Below are 11,191 nucleotides of genomic sequence, written 5' to 3' on the forward strand. Positions count from 1 at the left end.
TCTTCAAGTTATGTTAGGCTAACATACATATAATTGATTAGATGAGGAGGAGAGACATAATGGGACAGAAACAATATTAAAATAGATAACAGCTAATACTTTCCAAAACTGATGAAAAGCATTAGAGATAAATATTGTCAAACTTCCCCACTTTTTTTGGATCAGCAATAGTTTAATGAAACCATGTATTTACAGGATTCTTAAATGGGTTCAATATAAAATGTAAAAATTAGTAAATGATGCAAACTAGAGTACATTTTGATATTGGTACAATGGCAATATATTTACAAATGCTTATCTATAGGCTTTCTATAACATTTTAATGAACTTTTATTCAATGAGAATGATCAAATCATCAAATTATTTAAATTAATTTGATATAATAAACAGTGGTTTATTAATATTAGAAACATCGTAAGTGCCTCATGAAACAAGCATTCAACTGCTTTATTCTCAGGGATTATTCTCTTTATTCAAACATAATATAAAAAAATGTAGCTAGCAAATTTAAAAAAAAACTTGTACTAGAAGCACATAAGTTTCTTAACTTTATTATCTGTTGAATTTTTATCCATAAATGTGCTGTAAACATAAATGTGGTTGTCATAAAAATAAAAGGTTCCTCAGGTCTACTTTCTAGTCTGGCAACTTTCACAACACTATTTGGCATCTCAAAGCAATATTTATCTGTGGAAATACAGGCATTTCTGGGAAAATGCTAAAGCGTCTTTTTAGTCTAAGCTAACCGGGGCGTATTTCAAAGATATCATCTATGTAGCTGCTTCCTCTCAGGCTAAAAAGTGCAGTGAAGATGTGAAACCCCTGGGTCCTCTCCATGAAGAACTGCTCTCCTGATTTCTGGAACTGCAGTGGAGGTTACAACATCTCAGCTAATCCTGCACCTCCAGTCACACTCACCTAATGAGAGTGTCCCTTCCTCCATGATACTTAGAACATTAGCGATGGGATCCTTGTTGGAGCTATACTAGTGTTTCTGCTAAGTACCCATGTCTTACAAACTGCAGGCTCCCAGAACTACTTGGCAACTTTGTAGGAGACTGACTGATAGGGTTGCCAAATAAAATATAGGATGCCCAGTTAAATTTGAACTTCAGGCAAACAATGCATTTTTCTTTCAGTATAAATATGTCCCATGCAATAGTTGGTACATAGTCATACTAAAAACTGTTACTCACTGTTTAATGGGACATATTTATACTCAAAAATTTAAAGGAGTAAAAAACAACAACTTTTAAAGAGTTATTTGTTGTTTATCTGAAATTCAAATCCTACCGGGCATCACATTTATGTTTGCTGGATCTGGCAGCCCTGGACTGGCAGGAGAGAACAAAAATCCAGTTAGGTGTGCATTTACTGTTATTGAATCAACAGGCTGTTGAGGCCTAGGAGTCAGGCCTTACAGTGACCCTGCTGAGGCCCTCAGAGCATCCTTCGCAGGGCACTGCGGAAAATAAAGGGTTCGTGTGGAACACTTCATGAGATTTGTATTTAGCTGTATGAATGTGGACAGCAGATGGCAAAGAACAAATACCAGATATAACTACCTACCTACCAAAGATGCTAGAAATGGTGCATTCTTATTTTTAAGGTCACATTGGATATTTTGCTTCCAGTCCTTTTGGAAAGCAGTTGGGTTTGGATGACTGTTGATAGTGAACAGAAATGCAATCTAGAGGGTGTCTTTTATTGATCTAGTTTGTAGTGAAGTATAGTCACCTCCATCTTGGGTAAAAACTGCTGTTTAAAATTTTAACCCTGCTATTCTGGCTTCTGTAAACATTTGCTTCCTTAAATAATAGGGAAAATCAGACTACTTCCCACTCCAGAGAGGCCATAAACTATGCCCCAGACAGAGTTGTCAGTGCTGGCGCCAGGCCAGGCCTTGAGATATGGTCTCACGGCCCCTTCCCAGCACACAGGACTTTTTCTCAGAAGGTCTGGAAGTCTCATTCCAAATTTGGAAAACAAAGAGCTGAAAAAAATATAAATTGAAAAGACTTCCACCATATTGGGCCCCAGAATTTGAGAAGCAAGAGTTCCTCTGGGCCCGCCAGCTCTAGCGAAAATGAGTAGGACTCCACATAAATTTGGCTTATTGGTTAAGGCATCTTCTGATTTACAATATAACAGTAGCACTTAATGAATGATTGAGCTTTACAGGCTGAAATACTTTTCTTTTCAATTACCCAAGATGAATGGGAACTAGGTTATTATCTTAATGTCATAACTGCACCTACGGAGTACACATCAGAGCTCTCTAGTTAAATGTGAACAACCTTTCCACCCAACGAGTGATTCCAGGATAAACATCATGTTGGGGGTTGCATGTTCCGTCTGTTCTCTTCTTGACCATGCAAACTAGAAAATATCCAGATACCCACAGTATTTATGGGCTCCGTACATACTTTAATTCTTTAAATAAAATTATGTGTTAGAATAATTATCTATACATACCCTATTACATTTAAAAGAAAGGATTGCAGTGATATCTATATATTTTATGAATCATCAAGTAGAGTCAGGTAGAGTTGGCTCCAGCCTTGCTCATCAAAGCTGCCTGCAGAGTGGGTGAGCCTGCTGAAACTTCCTCCTGAAGGACCTGGCTCATCAGCGGGATCCGTCCAGTTTCTGTTTCCATATTTTCTTGATTGGGAATTGGGGTCCCACCTGGGCTCTTCTCTGCATCGACCTTTCTAAGCAGTTTCTGCAGATCTATGTGACTTTTACCAGGAGGCATGAAGGCATTTGCAACTGGAGTTGCACTTTTGGCGTTGGGCTTCAGGGGTAACTTGTTGCAGGTCAGAGACATAACTAGTGATTTCCATACCTTTGGTGATGGAACGAGCTTTATCCTTTCCTCAAAATTGTGTTTTTAAATTTTATAGTTAGCAGATCTTTAACTGTTTTCTGCATGAGCATCTTTTTTTTAACGATCTAGACTAAGTGCTTTGGTGAGGTTGGGTTTTCTGAGCAGCAAAGGTGCTCTGGGTGGTGGAGGTGAGGCAGAGGAGAAGGTGGCAGGGTGGGGCTGGCTGGCTGTGGCTGCGTGGGAGGAAGTGCAGCTCAGGATTCTCCAGGGGTGGTGATAGCACAGGAAGCCACGTGGGTAAGCTTACCAGTCGTGTAACAGGTTTGGCCACAGATTGCACAGGAAGAATTTTCTGAGTCGGCCTTCGGCAGTTCCTGGAGCTTGCATAATTCATTTTATAAATGCAAAACCATTTTTTATAAGACTGTAAAGTTCTCAGTGGCAGAAACGGGATGGAAAGATGGTATCTTTCTCAACTCTGGGCCATGCAGTGCTGGCACCGGTTGCAGGTAGACCATCTTCTGTCCAAAGTTTTTCTGTACCTTCTGCCCTCCCCCAAATTATGAGAAAGTTTATTTAGAAAGTTCCAGAGATAGATGTGAGCCTGGGCTGCAGAGGCTCATGAAACAAGTTACAGAAGCAACAGAAGGGCCCTGGGAGCCTAGGAGTGAGAAAGGCAGGGAAATGTGCCTGGGGAGGGGCGGAGCGGGAAGGGAAAGGCGCTGGCTGCTGGGGAGAGGGAGAGCCTTTCTGCATCCTTGACGCTGGGACATTGAAGTTCAAGGGTGATCTCAGCCAGCGTCTGCCAAGTGGTGCATCTATCGGGGAAATACTCCTCTTTCTCCTGAGGGTGGTGCAGGGGGAGGTGTAATTAGCGTGGACTGAAAGTGCGAGGTTTTCTTTTTTATTTTAAAGATCTTTTTTGCTTTTGCTTTTAGCTTTCTTCTTTGAGGTTTCATTATTTCAGTCTAAGATCCTGGGGATTAAATGGAGTCCAGGCAGTGGCCTCACTCTTGCCAATAAAAAAACCCCCTAAATTAAAACCTAGTGAAGGGGCCAATCTAGCCATGGTCTCTTCACAATGGACCCTTAAAAATTTTGTGCCCTGGCTGTGTCGCTCAGTTGTTAAAGCATCACCCAATACTCCAAGGTTGTGGGCCCAATCTCTGGTTAAGGCACATACAAGAATCAACCAATGAATGCATAACTAAATGGAACAGCAAATCTCCCTCTCTCCCTGCCTCTCTCTTCCTCTAAAAAGTCAATTTAAAAAATTTTAGAAACTTGCTCTTTCGTTTACAGCAGCAGTTCTCAACCTGCGGGTCGTGACCCTTTTGGCGGTCGAATGACCCTTTCACAGGGATCGCCTAAGACCATCCTGCATATCAGATATTTACATTACAATTCATAACAGTAGCAACATTACAGTTATGAAGTAGCAACAAAAATAATTTTATGGTTGGGTCACAACATGAGGAACTGTATTTAAAGGGCCAGAAGGTTGGGAACCACTGGTTTACAGTGTATGAGAAGGTCTATTTTTTTCCACTCATGCTTGGTTTTATTTTTTAAAGGAATGCTAATCTGATAGGTAAAATATGCAGTTTCCTCACTTTGATTTTCATTTTTAAATTTTGAAGGAAATTAAGCATTTTTCATGTTTGTTTTCATATTTATTTCTGTGAATGGCCTGTTCTTAGCCTGTTGTCAATGGTTTTGTTTAGTTTATTTATTTAACACCACTAAGAGAGTTTAACATTTTATGAAGTTAAACTTAGTTCACTTTTATGGCTTTCATGTTTGAGGTTATGTTTATAACAGCTATTCTCCTTTCAAGATTAAAAAATAATCCCTAATTTTTTCTGAGTATTTTTTTCAGTTTTTGTTTTGTTTTGTTTCATTTAAATTTTTGGCCTTAAACCTAAATTTATTTTGGGATAAAGAGTAAAGCCCCTTTTTTGGGAGGAATTCAACAAGTCCCCTTCGCTGCCCTTAGGCAACCCTGCTCTTCTCTGTGGTCTTTCAGAGAGTGAAGATCTTATGCTTTAGAAAGTACCCCTGACTCCAGAGTAAGGATAAGACCATGACTGAAATTTCGGTCTCCTGAGGGTTTGATATTCTGTATTTGCTGTTTTATCACAAGTGTCGTAGTTGAAGCTCCTTTAAGTCTAGAGAGAATATGAGTTTAGGAATTTTCAGTCTGTAGATAAGTTCTCTTGGTCAGCATCTCAGTTAAAGGAACTAGCCGGAAGCCGGACAGCTTAGAAATACAACCTCATTGTGCATTGGGTCAGGGTCAACAATTTTCCTTTTAACCTTTTAATTATTTACACAAAGATGAAAGTTTTGTTCAAATATGTTTTACTGAAAGGAACCATATTTCAGAGATTGATCTGTAGATAACTTTGTAGAAAATGCCATAGGGCTAACCATGTGAAGAAATCTTCCTCCTAGCCTTTTTATTTCAATGCAGATTTAAAAAATTCTTTTGTAAAAATGTTCCCGTGAGCATCTGTGGTAGAAGGATTAAACACCTAGTTTACCTAAAGGCTCTCTTTTCTTTTCTTTTTTTGCAGTTTTCTTCCTTTGTGAAGACTTACTAAAGTATACTGATATGGGATTTTTTGGACTGGAACGCGTGGTGTTCCCCTGGGCAGGAGGGTTCCCCGGATTCTTTGTCCCTTGGAGTCAAAGAATGAATCCCCAGATGGAAGATGGTGTATATATAGCAAAGGTGGAAATTTATTGAAGAACAAGTACAGAGACTACCACGTGGGGCGAACAAGTACAGATTCCCCTTTGGGGAGGGGGAAATAGTCCCACCCAGTCCTTTCTTCCACATTTTATAAAGACTGCAAATCCCTGTGTCCTGATATCCCCTCTGATTGGCCACTATCTCCCTTTTGATTTGGTCACTATAGCAACTCCTTAGTTCAAAGGTCAAATCTCTCATGGGGCCTATGAGACCCTCCTCCCTCATTGTTCTTCTATTCCCTCTAGGCCAGTGGTTCTCAACCTTCCTAATGCTGCGACCCTTTAATACAGTTCCTCATGTTGTGGTGACCCCCAATTTCATTGTTACAGATTGAACATAATTAAAGCATAGTGATTAATCAAAAAAAACAATATGTAATTATATATGTTTTCCGATGGTCTTAGGCCACCCCTGTGAAAGGGTGGTTTGACCCCCAAAGGGGTTGCGACCCACAGGTTGAGAACTGCTGCTCTAGGCTTTCCTCTTCCTTCTTTATTTTGTAAATATAGACCTTTTGCTACTCCCAGTTTCCTTATCTTATGGAAATGTAACTGCTGCCTCCCCCAACTTTCTTGTCTTATAGAAATGTAACTTCTGATGGCTTCCTGCTCCCTGTCTTAAGGAAATGTAACTTCTCTCAGTATGTAGCCCCGTGTTTTTTCATGGACCTCTTTCATTTTTTAAAATTTCCCAAACCTGCTTATATCCCCCTAAAATTCCTATTTCAATACTATCATCAGAATTTTTATTATGTGCCCCCTCTGTACTCTATATTTATTACTCAGTTCATGAGAGACTATAAACAGAATCTGAGGTCTCACATATGTTGTAAAATCTAAAATAAAAATGTTTCCTTGAGGACAGACAGTCTGGTATTTTCTCTTGTCACTGGTCCAAAGTCCATATTCCTGATTCTTTGAAAGCCCAAACTCAACAAGTCAGGGTTTGGAGTAAGGAAAGGTTTACAGGTGGAGAAGGCACCAGCGGAGCAGATGGAGCCCTGTGGTGCCTTAAATCCATGTTAAGAAGTACAGACTTCAGGCTTCTTTTAGGTCAGGGGTAGGGGAAATGGGAGGGGCTGTTTTTGTAAAACTCAAGCCAAATTCTCCTCATCATTAGCATGTCATTATGCAAGACTCAGCTATTAGCCTGAAGGCGGTGGGAACAGAGCAGGCTTGAACAAGATTGAGTCAAAGAGAGACTGAGCATTTCATTCTGTTACGCTCTGATTTAGTAATCTCTCTACAACACCCCTGATTGAGTCTTTAAAGCTGTTCTCTCCGTGACAGTAAACTCACTGCCTTATAAGATAGTCTGTGGCATTATTGACTAGTTTTTACTATAGGAAGTTTCTGGTTTGGGCATAAATGGACTCAAATTCATGGAAGAATAATCATGGTGGTGAAGGGACATGGAATCATTGTGACTTAGAAGAAATATATGTTTAGTCTTAGTCCACAATTCCTGGCTCCCTGCTCCCAGTCTCTTGAAACTTCTTCCGTGAAGAGAGTGAAAATGGTATCTTTTGTCATGTTAATGAGGTGACTTTTGGAAAACACCGCAATGGGGATTGATTGCCAGGAGACCCAACCTTGTGACTAGAGGGTTGGAACTTTTAGTCTCACTCCAAAACATTCACTTCCCAGAGGAGGGAGAGGGTTTGGAGATTGAAATCAATTGTCAATGTCCAGTGGTTTAATCAAGCATGCCTATGTAATAAATTTTCCATAAACAACCAAGAGGATGGGCAGAGAACTTCTGGGTTGGGGAACACATGGAGGATCTGGGAGCCTGGCCTGCCTGGGGAGGACACGGAAGTGCCATTCCCCTCTCCACAGATCTCACCCTGTGCAGCGATTCCCCATCCTGGCTGTTCCTGGTACAATAAACCAATAAACCTTTCACAATAAGTCAGTGACCTAGTAAGTCACATGTTTCTCTGATTTCTGTGAGCCATTCTGGCAAATTAATTGAACCCAAGGAGAGGGTTAGGGAAACTTCTGATTTATAGCCAGTCAGTTAGAAGTATAGGTAACAACAATGGCATTCTGAGTTGGAGGGAGGTGTTGGAATGTCCAATTGGTAATCAGTTGATCAGAAGCACAGTTGGGAAGACATGAAGGCTGGGTTGACTCAAGGACTAGAGGCTGGTATCATTTGTAGGTGTCTTCCCTCACTTGTCAGTTAAGTCAATAGGGTGTCAATGGAACACTTCCACATGACCTCTCCATGTTGCCTGGGCTTCCGCAAAATACGGCAACCTCTGTAATCCCCTTTGTGTGGCATCGGGGGTTCCCAGAGTTAGTATCTCAGCAAACTAAGTGGGAGATGCATCACTTTTTCTGATCTCGCCTTGTACGTCATGCAATGTCACTTCTGTCATGTTCTACTGGTTAAAAATGGGCCGTATTCCCTCCCAGATTTGGGGTAGGAGATATAGATTTAGGCTTTAAATCCTCTCTTGATACAAAAATTTCTGATCATTAAAAAAAAAGAACACATCTATTTAAAGGAAATTTAAGTTATAAGACATATTGAAAACAAACAAACAAACAACTTCCTAAAAACAACAACAAGAAGCACTGCTTGTCTTGTTTTTGGGAAGAATTAGAAAACAGACTGTGTACAGAAGAGAGAGAGAGGCCTGTTTGGGACTTACTCTGGCTTATTAAGGCCACTTTGTCTACTGGCCACAATATAGAATAAGTTTTGCTTTTTAAATTAATTCCATGTTGTTCAACTTCCAAAGGACTTCCAGGAATTATCAAACATTTTTTCCCAATAATATTTTAAGAGCATAAAATAAAGTTGAGCAAATATAACCCAGTTATTCTTTCTTCTGTCCTTTTTTTGTTTTGTTTATCTTATGATTGCACTAGCTAATTTATTTATTTTATATAAAATCCTAACCCTCAATAGGCTAGGGTTTTAACTGGCCTGGATATGGTCATAGATGACCTTCACTTTCTATATAATTCCAGCTCTCTGTTGACTCTGTAGTTCTTGTCTTGTATCTGCATCAAAATACATTATAAATTGTGTAATAATTTATCAAACAAATTAATCTATATGTGTAATTATTTTTAAAAATATATTTTTATTGATTTTAGAGAGGAAGGGAGAAGGAGAGAGACAGAAACATCAATGATGAGGGAGAATCATTGATCAGCTGCCTCCTGCATGTCCCCCACTGGGGATCGAGTCCACAACCCAGGCATGTGCCCTCCTGGTTCATAAGTCAATGCTCAACCACTGAGCCATGCCTGGCCAGGTATGAATTATTTTTTATTCCTTCCTTTCAAACTTGCTTTTGGTCTTACTCTTCTCTGCCCTGAAAAAAGAATTGACAGATCAAATAGCTTTCTGGTTTCTTTGATCACAAAAAGTCTCATTTTAGAAAAAAAAAAATTCCTATCGAATCAATATAATAAAAGCCTAAGTGACCATTATGGTGGATGGACCAGAATGACTGGTTGCTCTGATGTGCACTGACCACCAGGGGGCAGACGCTCAATGCAGGAGCTGCTCCCTGGTGATGAGTGCGCTCTTACTGGGGGAGTGCTGCTCAGCCAGAAGCCAGGCTCATGGCTGGTGAGTGCAGTGGCAGGTGGCAGGAGCCTCTCTCACCTCTGCAGCAGTGCGGAGGAGCAGCAAGACGAGTGGTAAGGAGCAGTGAGCAGGCAGGCAGTAAGGACCGAGGGATCCCGGACTGAGAGAAGGATGTCTGACTGTCAGTTTAGGCCTAATCCCCTTCCCCTCCAGTGCATGAATTTTGTGCACTAGGCCTCTAGTTTAATATAAAAATTTAGGATTATAATCTAATTTAGGTTTCTATAGTCCTTCAGTGTAGGCCTGTCTAGGAATGCTTTGCCTTTTCATGATTTCCTAATTCTACCTCCTCTTCCACTCCTAGATATAATTTCCTGTTGCTCCGGAGAAGCAAGGTAAGACATAAGAAAGGTTTTTATTTGACTGATTTTGTTGTATCTGGCAACAAAGTGAGAGCTACATTGCGTTTTCTGACCTAGCCTCAAAGTCTTGCAATGTCACTTCCTCATTTTACTGATTAAAAGAGACTCACACCCACTCCTGTCAATGGCAGGGGACAAAGATAGGGGTCTGAAAGACGACATATATACAATTATTGGCTCCTTTTTCCCTCTGGGGGTGCTTTTTTCCCCTGGGAGATCCTTCTGCAAGAGGAGCTATGACTGCATTAAGCAAGGAATGCTCTCATATCTGGATGCTTTTGAGTCCCCCTTTAGCCATAAGTTTCTGGCAATATCCCTCTCACTCTGGGTCTTTGGCTTCTTCTGGTTGAGCTCTCACATCCCCCAGGAGACAAACACCTTTGCACCCCATCACTGGGCGTGTAGATCTTGTCCAGTGCCACCAACCCTCTTTGCTGTGTACAGTCAGGCTGATCTGGTCACAGCTTTGCATCTTTAGACTTCTTAGCAGAGGTAGAGTCTCCCAACCTTCAGAGGCTGTAGGCCACGTCCTTTGAGACGCTCATAAAAACCCTGCTCTCCTGGATTAAGGTGTGGGAAGATTTTTCCTTCCTTCCCTGGTTCCGTCCCATCCCCTCTATAGTTCCCAGAATTTTTTCCAAAGACATTCCTCAGTTTCAACATTCACAGAAATGGAGGTGGGAGACTGAGCGATGTTGATAGGATCGGTTTCACAGTCCTTAGGTTGTATTGCTTCAGTGGGCTAGCAACTCAATGTAGACATTGTCCTTAGACTTTGGGGTCACTGGTGAAACTCCAAGACAGAAAGTCCTACTTAATATCTTGCTACCCTTCAGCCAAGATTAACCAAGCAGAAATGCCACTTCCCCCATATCTGTGTTTCGGCTTACCCACGTTTAGAGGAAGGATTTTCAGAAGTATTTCAAAGCCAGTGGAGGTTGCATGACATTTTGAGAGAAGTTTGTGAGAAGAAACTGTGAGAGGAGTGGTGGGTGATCTTTCTAATCCAAATGCTCACCTTGTTTCCTTTAATTTACTCTTTACTGTGTGGTGAAAGAGCCATTCTAAAATGAAAACCTATTTGTATACTAGGTTTTATGCTTTCTGTATCTTCTTTAAAAGATAAAGCCCAAGTCGTCATGAGAAGTAATTTGAAACATTTTAAAAAAATATTTGAATATAATCTTAAGATAATGCATGCAGCTTCCAAGGAATTTTATGTTTGCCATGGACAACTTGGGTTATAGTCTTCTTCATCCTCATTTTCTCTCTCTAGTTTTACTTTCTACTTATGTTTCATTTCTTAGGATAACTTAAAGTAGCCAGGATGGACTTGTCTATTAAGCATAATAGGCATAGTGTTATAGGGCCCATGATACTTTTAGGGGGCCACAGGATTATTTTAAATTAAAAGGAAAAACTGAATATAACAATAATCCTATATAATAAAACCTTAATATGCAAATCAACCAAACAGCGGAATGACTAGTCACTATGATGCACACTGACCACCAAGGAGCAGATGCTTAATGCAGGAGCTGCCCCCTGGGTGTCAGTGTGCTCCCACGGGGGGGGTGGGGGGAGCGCTGCTCAGCCAGCCTGGCTCATGGCTGGTGAGCGCAGTAGTGGTGGCGG

At 40.7% G+C, this 11,191-nt stretch overlaps 1 pseudogene; it reads right to left on the minus strand.

Annotated features, from left to right (window-relative positions):
• Positions 1-2,539: 2,539 nt before the first annotated feature.
• LOC102763182 lies at positions 2,540-10,028 on the minus strand (annotated as a pseudogene).
• Positions 10,029-11,191: the final 1,163 nt, after the last annotated feature.

This window comes from Myotis davidii, unplaced genomic scaffold (genome assembly GCF_000327345.1).
Source record: "Myotis davidii unplaced genomic scaffold, ASM32734v1 scaffold194, whole genome shotgun sequence".
NCBI classification, from domain to species: Eukaryota; Metazoa; Chordata; class Mammalia; order Chiroptera; family Vespertilionidae; genus Myotis; species Myotis davidii.